This window comes from Triticum urartu, chromosome 6A (assembly GCF_056163025.1).
Source record: "Triticum urartu cultivar PI428250 chromosome 6A, HENAU_Tu73, whole genome shotgun sequence".
Lineage (NCBI taxonomy): Eukaryota > Viridiplantae > Streptophyta > Magnoliopsida > Poales > Poaceae > Triticum > Triticum urartu.
The window spans coordinates 480,160,051-480,174,370 of NC_141878.1; positions in this window are offsets into that span (position 1 = coordinate 480,160,051).

Sequence of the window (14,320 nt, forward strand, 5' to 3'; positions counted from 1 at the left end):
GCCTTCACATAACCAATATGTCTCGTGATAGCGGTTCCTTGTGATTCCTTCAAAATGAAAGAACATGACAAACACTCAGAAAAACAAATGAGGTTAGCATGAAAGCAAAACCTATCATTCGTGTGGTGAGATACCCAACAAGTGTTCTCATCATTCTTGACATAAGAAAGGACAAGGTGTGGCATGGTATGAAAGCATATGATGCGACTACAACCAAAGACATTAGGATCTATGAAACAAGCAAGCTTCACAAGTAATATGTCCAAGTCTCCAAGATCAGATGCAACTATTGGAGGCAAGTGATAATGAACAAGATGTATCATGTGAGAGGCATGAACATATATGTCATCAACCCAAGAAAGCGAGTAATAGTGGAACATGGGTGATGCGACAAAGCAAGCAATCATAGTGATCAAGTCAAGCAAGCTAGTAGTACGAAGATGCAACGTACTAGAAGGGATCATGGCAAGCATGTCATGGGTGCAAATAGTGTGCATGAATACTTCACATGACATAGCACAAGCATGAAAGGAAGACATGAGCAAAATATCATCAATGTATTGGCAAGAAGTCCTATGTAAATAGCAATTGAACAATATGACTCTCCCAACACAAGAATCAACAATAGCAAGTGGCGCATGGTAAACATGGAAATAGCAACAAGGATCTCCACCAAGCATGCAAATACACATAGGAGTATCATAATTGTGAATCATGGGTAGATGCAAGCAAGGGTCACAATTGCATGGAAAAATCATGTAAAGATGCATAACATGCAAAGTGAACAAGATACAATGGGCATAAAGTAACAAATGATATATAGCCCATAGTCGTGTGAGAGCCAAGTAAAAGAGATGCGCATAGTCCTTGCGCAAAGGGAATGGTGGTAAGGGTAGTCCACGAGATCCCAGTCATTGTTTCTCTCAAGAGCTCGTTTCGTCAACTCGTGGGATTGAGAGGTTGACGAGTTTACGTGAGTACCTACACAAAACAAAGACAAAAGGAAAATTGTGTGTGCGTGGTATATGTACACATCATCCATCATGATGCGCACGTGCTTGTGTTGGTTAGCACCAAATATCCAATGCTCAAATAAATGAGATGCGTGATATAGAAACATGTCATCCATCATGAGAAGTTTGTTGTTATGTATGACATAATGGAGACTCAAATTGGGCAATGCATCATGAGAAATATGTAGAGCATTGTTATTCATGGAATGCATATGGTGCAAGCAATTATGAGAATCATGTAATGTATGGAATGCATCAAAATCTCCTAATATGTATGAGGAAACTATGGGGGTCTCCTCATGATCATTAGTGGAAACATCACATGGAGAATATTGACAACATCCAAAATAAAGCATATTTGGAACAATGTGATCATGGCATGGTATAGTAGATGAATTGCGCAAATCATGTAGAGGAAGCATGGCAATATCATCACATGAAAAACAAAATCCAATGACCATCATCTCGTCATCTATGCCACAAGTGCAAATAGGATTTATTTTAATGGGGCATGCATAGTTACTATGTTGAGATTGAAATGATGCAATATGGGAGATCTCACTCATAGCATATGACAAGTTTAAAGGATTGTCAAACATGATGTGACCAAAAGAATTTTCACATGATATCCTATGGAGCATAGCATCACAACTAGGCAGCTCAACATGCTCATCATCATATTCATCACAAATGGGTAAGTCATGACATGAGGAATTCGCACTAGCATGAAGCATGGGTGGATCAACATCATGCAAGCAATCATTGGTGGGATAGTCCGCTAGTGGGAAAAGAGAAGCACCGTCACCTATGTTACCTTTGGAGAATCGCTCATGTGTAGTAGGTGAGGTGTCAAAGACCAAGTCGTGGTCATGTTCATCTTGATGGAACCATGTGGGGGTGCATCATCGTCCACTATGGCCATCGTCGTCTCCATTGGAGGTATGGACTCGTCGAGGATAGGCATGTCATCATGTAGGAGACCTAGCACCAAAGAAGAAAACACACCCGGAGTAGAGGTTAAGTCGTTAGAAATCATAGTGGCCTCACATGCCATGTCAACTACCTCACTCACTAAGTGTTGTGGCTCACTCACTCCCTCTTGGATGCTCTCACTCGTATGGTTGGCAGAGTCACTCAAATGGCTCTCAACATCACCTAGGTTGTGTGGCATGCTGTCATGTGTGGGGCTAGTGGTGGTAACACTCATCCTCTCATAGGAAATTCTCTCAATGTCATGTATGGTGGAGTCACTCATCTCACTCATGGGGTGGTGGCTCTCCTCACATGGCAATTGGGGCATATCATCATATGTGGGTGTCGGAGAGATGTTGGTGCAAATGTCTCCATGCTCAATCATGTCATAGTCGTAGCCGTGGATGAAGGCCGAAGATGGCACATCACAACTCTCCTCCAAGACCAAATATAAGGTCTCATGTGCGGTCTCGTAGCTTGACTCGGAGTATGAGTCCAATATGGGCACCTTCTTCATGTTGTTGAAGAGGTTCATGTTTGCCGCCGTGGTCGAAGGGGATGGCCCTAGATCGACCTTCTTGTCACCATATTGTTGTAGGAGGCCCATATGATGTGGCACCTCGTAGCTTGTCTCCATGACCGAAGGGAAATTCCCATGCTCGACCATCTTCCTTGAGGGGTTTCCGAAGATGGAAGTGTCGCCCTCACTCGTAGTTGGTCGCCTTGTTGTTGAAGATGTTGATGTAGGCGAACTCATGGGAAGTAGGCGAAGATGCCGTGCATCCAAAGCAAAGATGCCTTGATAGCACTTGGCGAAGATGCCAAAGTGGTGGTGGTAGTAGTCGTAGCGTCCTCTTGGTGGTGCTTGTCTCGCGGTCTTCTCTTTTGCTCATGAAGCTTGGACTTGGAGTGAAGTAGGGCTTGTTGGGACTTGTGCATTTGCGCTCGGCAAGCATCTTCATGATGATGGTGTCGTTGTTGTGCTTGAGCTCGATGGCGTTTGTTGTCGTTGTGCACATGATGCTTGGAGGTGACTTGCCCTTCATGACGATGTGGATCGCGAACGTGATGGTGGTCGCCATGGAGATGTGGACGTGGACGACTTGCGCTTGCATCGCTTGGGAGCTCCGAAGATGATCAATTTTCTCGCCGTCGCCTTGAGGATGATGAAGGGGAAGAACAGTTGATCAACAAGGTATGAATCTCCCCCATCCTTGCATCTTGCTCCTCCTTTTGTGCAGAAAACTTGTTGTCGAAGTAGTCCATTCTCCTAGCTTCGGAATGTCGTAAGTCGGTGGTGATGTTGTCAATGACTTGCATTGCTCATTGTAGTCCGAAGTGGGGAGTGTTGGTTTTGTTCACGCCGTCGTTGTTGTCGAAGACCGGAGATGAAATGCCTTGCCTATCCATCACAAGACTCGAGCAAATATGAGTGGGAGAAAGAGAAGAACTTATACCAAATGTACCTTGACCAAAGTTGAAGATGGATCAATGATCACTCAATGATGTAACAAGGAAATAACACAATTGGTACCGATCTCGTCAATTCTCACACCTACACAAGTTAGGCTTATGGAGTAGCTTGGTGAGGATAGTGGCACAAAAATTTGATGCAAAATGTTAGCAAGAGTCAATAATGTTGAAAGAGATTCACAAATTCGCAAGTAAAACAAGTAGACCAATAGCAATGAATGGCACACGAAAACGCACACACAGATAGATAGATGGGGTTGTGCAACCAAGGAATGAGCTCAAAATGTGGAATCCACGTAAAACTCTCGTGTTGCACAATGATGTCTACTACACAACCGTCTTCTTGTAGACGTTGTTGGGCCTCCAAGTGCAGAGGTTTGTAGGACAGTAGCAAATTTCCCTCAAGTGGATGACCTAAGGTTTATCAATCCGTGGGAGGCGTAGGATGAAGATGGTCTCTCTCAAACAACCCTGCAACCAAATAACAAAGAGTCTCTTGTGTCCCCAACACACCCAATACAATGGTAAATCGTATAGGTGCACTAGTTCAGCGAAGAGATGGTGATACAAGTGCAATATGGATGGTAGATAAAGGTTTTTGTAATCTGAAAATATAAAAACAGCAAGGTAACTAATGATAAAAGTGAGCACAAACGGTATTGCAATGCTAGGAAACAAGGCCTAGGGTTCATACTTTCACTAGTGCAAGTTCTCTCGACAATAATAACATAATTGGATCGTATAACTATCCCTCAACATGCAACAAAGAGTCACTCCAAAGTCACTAATAGTGGAGAACAAACGAAGATATTATTGTAGGGTACGAAACCACCTCAAAGTTATCCTTTCTGATCGATCTATTCAAGAGTCCGTAGTAAAATAACACGAAGCTATTCTTTCCGTTCAATCTATCATAGAGTTCGTACTAGAATATGATACGTCTCCAACATATCTATAATTTTTGATTGCTCCATGCTATATTATCTACTGTTTTGGACATTATTGGGCTTTATTATCCATTTTATATTATTTTTGGGACTAACCTATTAATCGGAGGCCCAGCCCAGAATTGTTGTTTTTTGCCTGTTTTAGGATTTCGAAGAAAAGGAATATCAAACGGAGTCCAAACGGAATGAAACCTTCGGGGACGTGATTTTCTCAACGAACAAGACCAGGGAGACTTGGACCCTACGTCAAGAAAAGAAACAGGAGGCCACGAGGTAGGGGGCGCGCCTGCCTACCCTAGGCGCACCCTCCACCCTCGTGGCCCCCCTGTTGCTCCACCGACGTACTCCTTCCTCCTATATATATCCACGTACCCCCAAACAATCAGATACGGAGCCAAAACCCTAATTCCACTGCCGCAACTTTCTGTATCCACAAGATCCCTTCTTGGGGCCTGTTCCGAAGCTCCGCCGGAGGGGGCATCGATCACGGAGGGCTTCTACATCAATACCATAGCCCCTCCGATGAAGTGTGAGTAGTTCACCTCAGACCTACGGGTCCATAGTTAGTAGCTAGATGGCTTCTTCTCTCTTTTTGGATCTCAATACAATGTTCTCCCCCTCTCTTGTGGAGATCTATTTGATGTAATCTTCTTTTTGCGGTGTGTTTGTTGAGACCGATGAATTATGGGTTTATGATCAAGTCTATCTATGAATAATATTTGAATCTTCTCTGAATTCTTTTATGTATGATTGGTTATCTTTGCAAGTCTCTTCGAATTATTAGTTTGGTTTGGCCTACTAGATTGATCTTTCTTGCAATGGGAGAAGTGCTTAGCTTTGGGTTCAATCTTGCGGTGTCCTTTCCCGGTGACATTAAGGGCAGCAAGGCACGTATTGTATTGTTGCCATCGAGGATAACAAGATGGGGTTTTCTTCATATTGCATGAGTCTATCCCTCTACATCATGTCATCTTGCTTAAGGCGTTACTCTGTTTTTAACTTAATACTCTAGATGCATGCTGGATAGCGGTCAATGAGTGGAGTAATAGTAGTAGATGCATGTTGGGGAACATAGTAATTTCAAAATTTTCCTACGCACACGCAAGATCATGGTGATGCATAGCAACGAGAGAGGAGAGTGTTGTCTACGTACCCTCGTAGACCGGCAACGGAAGCGTTGACACAACGTAGAGGAAGTAGTCGTACGTCTTCCCGATCCGACCGATCCAAGTAGCGAACGTACGACACCTCCGAGTTCTGCACATGTTCAACTCAGTGACGTCCCTCGAGCTCCGATCCAGCAAAGTGTTGAGGGAGAGTTTCGTCAGCACGACGGCGTGATGACGGTGATGATGTTCTACCGACGCAGGGCTTCGCCTAAGCACCGCTACGATATGACCGAGGTGGAATATGGTGGAAGGGGGCACCGCACACGGCTAAGGAACAATCACGAGGATCAACTTGTGTGTCTATGGGGTGCCCCCACCCCCGTATATAAAGGAGTGGAGGAGGGGGAGAGGGCCGGCCCCTATGGCGCGCCCTGGAGGAGTCCTACTCCCACCGGGAGTAGGATTCCCCCCTTCCCTAGTTGGAGTAGGAGAGGAAGGGAAGGAGGAGTAGGAGAGAAGGAAAGGGGGGGCACCCCCCAGACCTTCTCCAATTCGGCCTCCTGCCCAAAGGGGGCGCACCAACCCCTTGTGGGCTGGTGTGCTTCCTTCTTATGGCCCATAAGGCCCATAACTTCTCCCGGGGGGTTCCAGTAACCTCCCGGTACTCCGGAAAAATGCCTGAACCACTCGGAACCCATCCGATGTCCAAACATAGTCATCCAATATATCAATCTTTACGTCTCGACCATTTCGAGACTCCTCGTCATGTCCCTGATCTCATCCGGGACTCCGAACAACCTTCGGTACATCAAAACACAAAAACTCTTATTACGATCGTCACCGAACTTTAAGCGTGCGGACCCTACGGGTTTGAGAACTATGTAGACATGACCGAGACACGTCTCCGGTCAATAACCAATAGCGGAACGTGGATGCTCATATTGGCTCCCACATATTCTACGAAGATCTTTATCGGTCAAACCGCATAACAACATACGTTGTTCCCTTTGTCATCGGTATGTTACTTGCCCGAGATTCGATCGTCGGTATCTCAATACCTAGTTCATTCTCATTACTGGCAAGTCTCTTTACTCATTCCGTAACACATCATCCCGCAACTAACTCATTAGTTGCAATGCTTGCAAGGCTTATAGTGATGTGCATTACCGAGTGGGCCCAGAGATACCTCTCCGACAATCGGAGTGACAAATCCTAATATCGAAATACGCCAACCCAACAAATACCTTTGGAGACACCTGTAGAGCACCTTTATAATCACCCAGTTACGTTGTGACGTTTGGTAGCACACAAAGTGTTCCTCCGGTAAACGGGAGTTGCATAATCTCATAGTCATAGGAACATGTATAAGTCATGAAGAAAGCAATAGCAACAAACTAAACGATCAAGTGCTAAGCTAACGGAATGGTTCAAGTCAATCACATCATTCTCCTAATGATGTGATCCCGTTAATCAAATGACAACTCATGTCTATGGTTAGGAAACATAACTATCTTTGATCAGTGAGCTAGTCAAGTAGAGGCATACTAGTGACACTCTGTTTATCTATGTATTCACACATGTATTATGTTTCCGGTTAATACAATTCTAGCATGAATAATAAACATTTATCATGATATAAGGAAATAAATAATAACTTTTATTATTGCCTCTAGGGCATATTTCCTTCAGTCTCCCACTTGCACTAGAGTCAATAATCTAGTTCACATCGCCATGTGATTTAACATCAATAGTTCACATCACCATGTGATTAACACCCATAGTTCACATCGTCATGTGACCTACACCCAAAGGGTTTACTAGAGTCAATAATCTAGTTCACATCGCTATGTGATTAATACCGAAAGAGTACTAAGGTGTGATCATGTTTTGCTTGTGAGGGAAGTTTAGTCAACGGGGCTGCCACATTCAGATCCGTATGTATTTTGCAAATTTCTATGTCAACAATACTCTGCACGGAGCTACTCTAGCTAATTGCTCCCACTTTCAATATGTATTCAGATTGAGAGTTAGAGTCATCTGGATCAGTGTCAAAACTTGCATCGATGTAACCCTTTACGACGAACCTTTTGTCACCTCCATAATCGAGAAACATATCCTTATTCCACTAAGGATAATTTTGACCAATGTCCAGTGATCTACTCCTAGATCACTATTGTACTCCCTTGCCAAACTCAGGGCAGGGTATACAATAGGTCTGGTACACAACATGGCATACTTTATAGAACCTATGGCTGAGGCATAGGGAATGACTTTCATTCTCTATCTATCTTCTGCCGTGGTCGGGTTTTGAGTCTTACTCAACTTCACACCTTGTAACACAGGAAAGAACTCCTTCTTTGACTGTTTCATTTTGAACTACTTCAAAATCTTGTCAAGGTATGTACTCATTGAAAAACTTATCAAGCGTCTTGATCTATCTCTATAGATCTTGATGCTCAATATGTAAGCAGCTTCACCGAGGTCTTTCTTTGAAAAACTCCTTTCAAACATTCCTTTATGCTTTGCAGAATAATTCTACATTATCTCTGATCAACAATATGTCATTCACATATACTTATCAGAAATGTTGTAGTGCTCCCACTCACTTTCTTGTAAATACAGGCTTCACCGCAAGTCTGTATAAAACTATATGCTTTGATCAACTTATCAAAGCATATATTCCAACTCCGAGATGCTTGCACCAGTCCATAGATGGATCGCTGGAGCTTGCATATTTTGTTAGTACCTTTAGGATTGACAAAACCTTCTGGTTGCATCATATACAACTCTTCTTTAATAAATCCATTAAGGAATGTAGTTTTGTTTATCCATTTGGCAGATTTCATAAAATGCGGCAATTGCTAACATGATTCGGACAGACTTAAGCATAGATACGAGGTAGAAACTCTCATCGTAGTCAACACCTTGAACTTGTCGAAAACCTTTTTGCGACAATTCTAGCTTTGTAGATAGTAACACTACTATCAGCGTCCGTCTTCCTCTTGAAGATCCATTTAATCTCAATGGCTCACCAATCAATGGGCAAGTCAATCAAAGTCCATACTTTGTTCTCATACATGGATCTCATCTCAGATTTCATGGCCTCAAGCCATTTCATGGAATCTGGGCTCATCATCGCTTCCTCATAGTTCGTAGGTTCGTCATGGTCAAGTAACATGACCTCCAGAACATGATTACCGTACCACTCTGGTGCGGATCTCACTCTGGTTTACCTACGAGGTTCGGTAGTAACTTGATCTGAAGTTACATGATCATCATCATTAGCTTCCTCACTAATTGGTGTAGTAGTTACAGGAACAGATTTCTGTGATGAACTACTTTCCAATAAGGGAGCAGGTACAGTTACCTCATCAAATTCTACTTTCCTCCCACTCACTTCTTTCGAGAGAAACTCCTTCTCTAGAAAGGATCCATTCTCAGCAACGAATATCTTGCCTTCGGATCTGTGATAGAAGGTGTACCCAACAATTTCTTTTGGGTATCCTATGAAGACGCACTTCTCCGATTTGGGTTTGAGCTTATCAGGTTGAAACTTTTTCACATAAGCATTGCAACCTCAAACTTTAAGAAATGACAGCTTAGGTTTCTTGCTAAACCACAGTTCACACGGTGTCGTCTCAACGGATTTAGATGGTGCCCTATTTAACGTGAATGTAGCTGTCTCTAATGCATAACCCCAAAATGATAGTGGTAGATTGGTAAGAGACATCATAGATCGCACCATATCTAATAAAGTACGGTTATGACGTTCGGACACACATTACACTGTGGTGTTCCAGGTGGCGTGAGTAGTGAAACTATTTCACATTGTTTTAACTGAAGGCCAAACTCGCAACTCAAATATTTTACCTCTGCGATCATATCGTAGAAACTTTTATTTTCTTATTACGATTATTCTCCACTTCACTCTGAAATTCTTTGAACTTTTCACATATTTCAGACTTGTGTTTCATTAAGTAGATATACTCATATCTGCTCAAATCATCTGTGAAGATCAGAAAATAACGATACTTGTCGTGAGCCTTAATACTCATCGGACCGCATACATCAGTATGTATTATTTCCAATAAGTCAGTTGCTCGCTCCATTGTTCCGGAGAACGGAGTCTTAGTCATCTTTCCCATGAGGCATGGTTCGCAAGCATCAAGTGATTCATAATAAAGTGATTCCAAAAGTCCATCAGCATGGAGTTTCTTCATGCGCTTTACACCAATATGACCTAAACGGCAGTGCCACAAATAAGTTGCACTATCATTATTAACTTTGCATCTTTTGGTTTCAATATTATGAATATGTGTATCACTACGATCGAGATCCAACGAACCATTTTCATTGGGTGTGTAACCATATAAGGTTTTATTCATGTAAACAGAACAACAATTTATTCTCTTACTTAAATGAATAACTGTATTGCAAGAAACATGATCAAATCATATTCATGCTCAACGCAAACACCAAATAACACTTATTTAGGTTCAACACTAATCCCGAAAGTATAGGGAGTGTGTGATGATGATCATATGAATCTTGGAACCACTTCCAACATACATCGTCACTTCACCCTTAACTAGTCTCTGTTCATTCTGCAACTCCCGTTTCGAGTTACTACTCTTAGCAACTGAAACAGTATCAAATACCGAGGGGTTGCTACGAGCACTAGTAAAATACACATCAATAATCTGCATATCAAATATACCTTTGTTCACTTTGCCATCCTTCTTATTCGCCAAATACTTGGGGCAGTTCCGCTTCCAGTGACCAGTCCCTTTGCAGTAGAAGCACTTAGTCTCAGGCTTAGGACCAGACTTGGGCTACTTCACTTGAGCAGCAACTTGCTTGTCGTTATTCTTGAAGTTCCCCTTCTTCCCTTTGCCCTTTTCTTGAAACTAGTGGTCTTGTCTACCATCAACACTTGATATTATTCTTGATTTCTACCTTCGTTGATTTCAGCATTACGAAGAGCTTGGGAATCGTTTCCGTTATCCCTTGCATATCATAGTTCATCATGAAGTTCTACTAACTTGGTGATGGTGACTAGAGAATTCTGTCGATCACTATCTTATCTGGAAGATTAACTCCCACTTGATTCAAGCGATTGTAATACCCAGACAATCTGAGCACATGCTCATTGCTTGAGCTATTCTCCTCCATCTTTTTAGCTATAGAACTTGTTGGAGACTTCATATCTCTCAACTCGGGTATTTGCTTGAAATATTAACTTCAACTCCTGGAACATCTCATATGGTCCATGACATTCAAAACATCTTTGAAGTCCCGATTCTAAGCCGTTAAGCATGGTGCACTAAACTATCAAGTAGTCATCATATTGAGCTAGCCAGATGTTCATAATGTCTGCCTCTACTCTTGCAATAGGTCTGTCACCTAGCGGTGCATCAAAGACATAATTATTCTGTGCAGCAATGAGGATAATCCTCAGATCACGGATCCAATCCGCATCATTGCTACTAACATTTTTCAACATAATTTTTCTCTAGGAACACAATAAACTGGGAGCAACATCGCGAGCTATTGATCTACAACATAGATATGCTAATACTACCAGGACTAAGTTCATGATAAATTAAAGTTTAATTAATCATATTACTTAAGAACTCCCACTTAGACAGACATCCATCTAATCTTCTAAGTGATCACGTGATCCATATCAACTAAACCATGTCCGATCATCACGTGAGATGGAGTAGTTTCAATGGTGAACATCACTATGTTGATCATATCTACTATATGATTCACGCTCGACCTTTCGGTCTTTGTGTTCCGAGGCCATATCTGTTATATGCTAGGCTCGTCAAGTTTAACCTGAGTATTCCGCATGTGCAACTGTTTTGCACCCGTTGTATTTGAACGTAGAGCCTATCGCACCCGATCATCACGTGGTGTCTCAGCATGAAGAACTTTTGCAACGGTGCATACTCAAGGAGAACACTTGTAACTTGATAATTAGTGAGAGATCATCTTATAAAGCTACCATCGAACTAAGCAAAATAAGATGTATAAAAGATAAACATCACATGCAATCAAAATATGTGACATGATATGGACATCATCATCTTGTGCCTTTGATCTCCATCTCCAAAGCATCGTCATGATCTCCATCGTCACCGGCATGACACCATGATCTCCATCATCTTGATCTATATCAATGTGTCGTCACATGATTGTCTCGCCAACAATTGCTCTTGCAACTATTGCTATCGCATAGCGATAAAGTAAAGCAATTATTTGGCGCTTGCATCTTATGCAATAGAGAGATAACCATAAGGCTTTTTCCAGTTGCCGATAACTTCAACAAAACATGACCATCTTATACAACAACTTATATCTCATCACGTCTTGACCATATCACATCACAACACGCCCTGCAAAAACAAGTTAGACGTCCTCTACTTTGTTGTTGCAAGTTTTACGTGGCTGCTACGGGCTGAGCAAGAACCGTTCTTACCTACGCATCAAAACCACAACGATAGTTTGTCAAGTTGGTGCTGTTTTAACCTTCGCAAGGACCGGGCGTATCCACACTCGGTTCAACTAAAGTTGGAGAAACTAACACCCGCTAGTCACCTGGGTGCATAGCACAGCGGTAAAACCAGTCTCGCGTAAGCGTACGCGTAATGTCGGTCCGGGCCGCTTCATCCAACAATACCGCCGAACCAAAGTGTGACATGCTGGTAAGCAGTATGACTTATATCGCCCACAACTCACTTGTGTTCTACTCGTGCATATTACATCAACGCATAAAACCTGGCTCTGATACCACTATTGGGGAACGTAGTAATTTCAAAATTTTCCTACGCACACGCAAGATCATGGTGATGCATAGCAACGAGAGAGGAGAGTGTTGTCTACATACCCTCGTAGACCGACAACGGAAGCGTTGACACAACATAGAGGAAGTAGTCGTACGTCTTCCCGATCCGACCGATCCAAGTACCGAACGTACGGCACCTCTGAGTTCTGCACATGTTCAACTCGGTGACGTCCCTCGAGCTCCAATCCAGCAAAGTGTTGAGGGAGAGTTTCGTCAGCACGACGGCGTGATGACGGTGATGATGTTCTACCGACGCAGGGCTTCGCCTAAACACCGCTACAATATGACTGAGGTGGAATATGGTGGAAGGGGGCACCGCACACGGCTAAGGAACAATCACGAGGATCAACTTGTGTGTCTATGGGGTGCCCCCACCCCCGTATATAAAGGAGTGGAGGAGGGGGAGTGGGCCGGCCCCTATGGCGCGCCCTGGAGGAGTCCTACTCCCACCGGGAGTAGGATTCCCCCTTCCCTAGTTGGAGTAGGAGAGAAAGGGAAGGAGGAGTAGGAGAGAAGGAAAAGGGGGGGGGGGGCGCACCCTCCAAACCTTCTCCAATTTGGCCTCCTGCCCAAAGGGGGCGCACCAGCCCCTTGTGGGCTGGTGTGCTTCCTTCTTATGGCCCATAAGGCCCATAACTTCTCCCGGGGGGTTCCGGTAACCTCCCGGTACTCCGGAAAAATGCCTGAACCACTCGGAACCCTTCCGATGTCCAAACATAGTCATACAATATATCAATCTTTACGTCTCGACCATTTCGAGACTCCTCGTCATGTCCCCGATCTCATCCGGGACTCCGAACAACCTTCGGTACATCAAAACACAAAATCTTTTATTACGATCGTCACCAAACTTTAAGCGTGCGGACCCTACGGGTTCGAGAACTATGTAGACATGGCCGAGACACGTCTCCGGTCAATAACCAATAGCGGAACCTGGATGCTCATATTGGCTCCCACATATTCTATGAAGATCTTTATCGGTCAAACCGCATAACAACATACGTTGTTCCCTTTGTCATCGGTATGTTACTTGCCCGAGATTCGATCGTCGGTATCTCAATACCTAGTTCATTCTTGTTACCGGCAAGTCTCTTTACTCGTTCCGTAACACATCATTCCGCAACTAACTCATTAGTTGCAATGCTTGCTAGGCTTATAGTGATGTGCGTTACCGAGTGGGCCCAGAGATACCTCTCCGACAATCGGAGTGACAAATCCTAATCTCGAAATACGCCAACCCAACAAGTACCTTTGGAGACACCTGTAGAGCACTTTATAATCACCCAGTTACGTTGTGACGTTTGGTAGCACACAAAGTGTTCCTCCGGTAAACGGGATTTGCATAATCTCATAGTCATAGGAACATGTATAAGTCATGAAGAAAGCAATAGGAACAAACTAAACGATCAAGTGCTAAGCTAATGGAATGGGTCAAGTCAATCACATCATTCTCCTAATGATGTGATCCCGTTAATCAAATGACAACTCATGTCTATGGTTAGGAAACATAACCATCTTTGATCAACGAGCTAGTCAAGTAGAGGCATACTAGTGACACTCTGTTTGTCTATGTATTCACACATGTATTATGTTTCCGGTTAATACAATTCTAGCATGAATAATAAACATTTATCATGATATAAGGAAATAAAAGTAACTTTTATTATTGCCTCTAGGGCATATTTCCTTCAATGCAGGCAGGAGTCGGTCTACTTGTCTCGGACGTGATGCCTATATACATGATCATACCCAGATATTCTCATAACTATGATCAATTCTTTCAATTGCTCAACAGTAATTTGTTCACCCACCGTAGAATACTTATGCTCTTGAGAGAAGCCACTAGTGAAACCTATGGCCCCCGGGTCTATCTTTATCATATTGATCTCCTACTACTTAGTTATTTCCTTTGCTATTTACTTTGCCTTTATTTTACTTTGCATCTTTTATCATAAA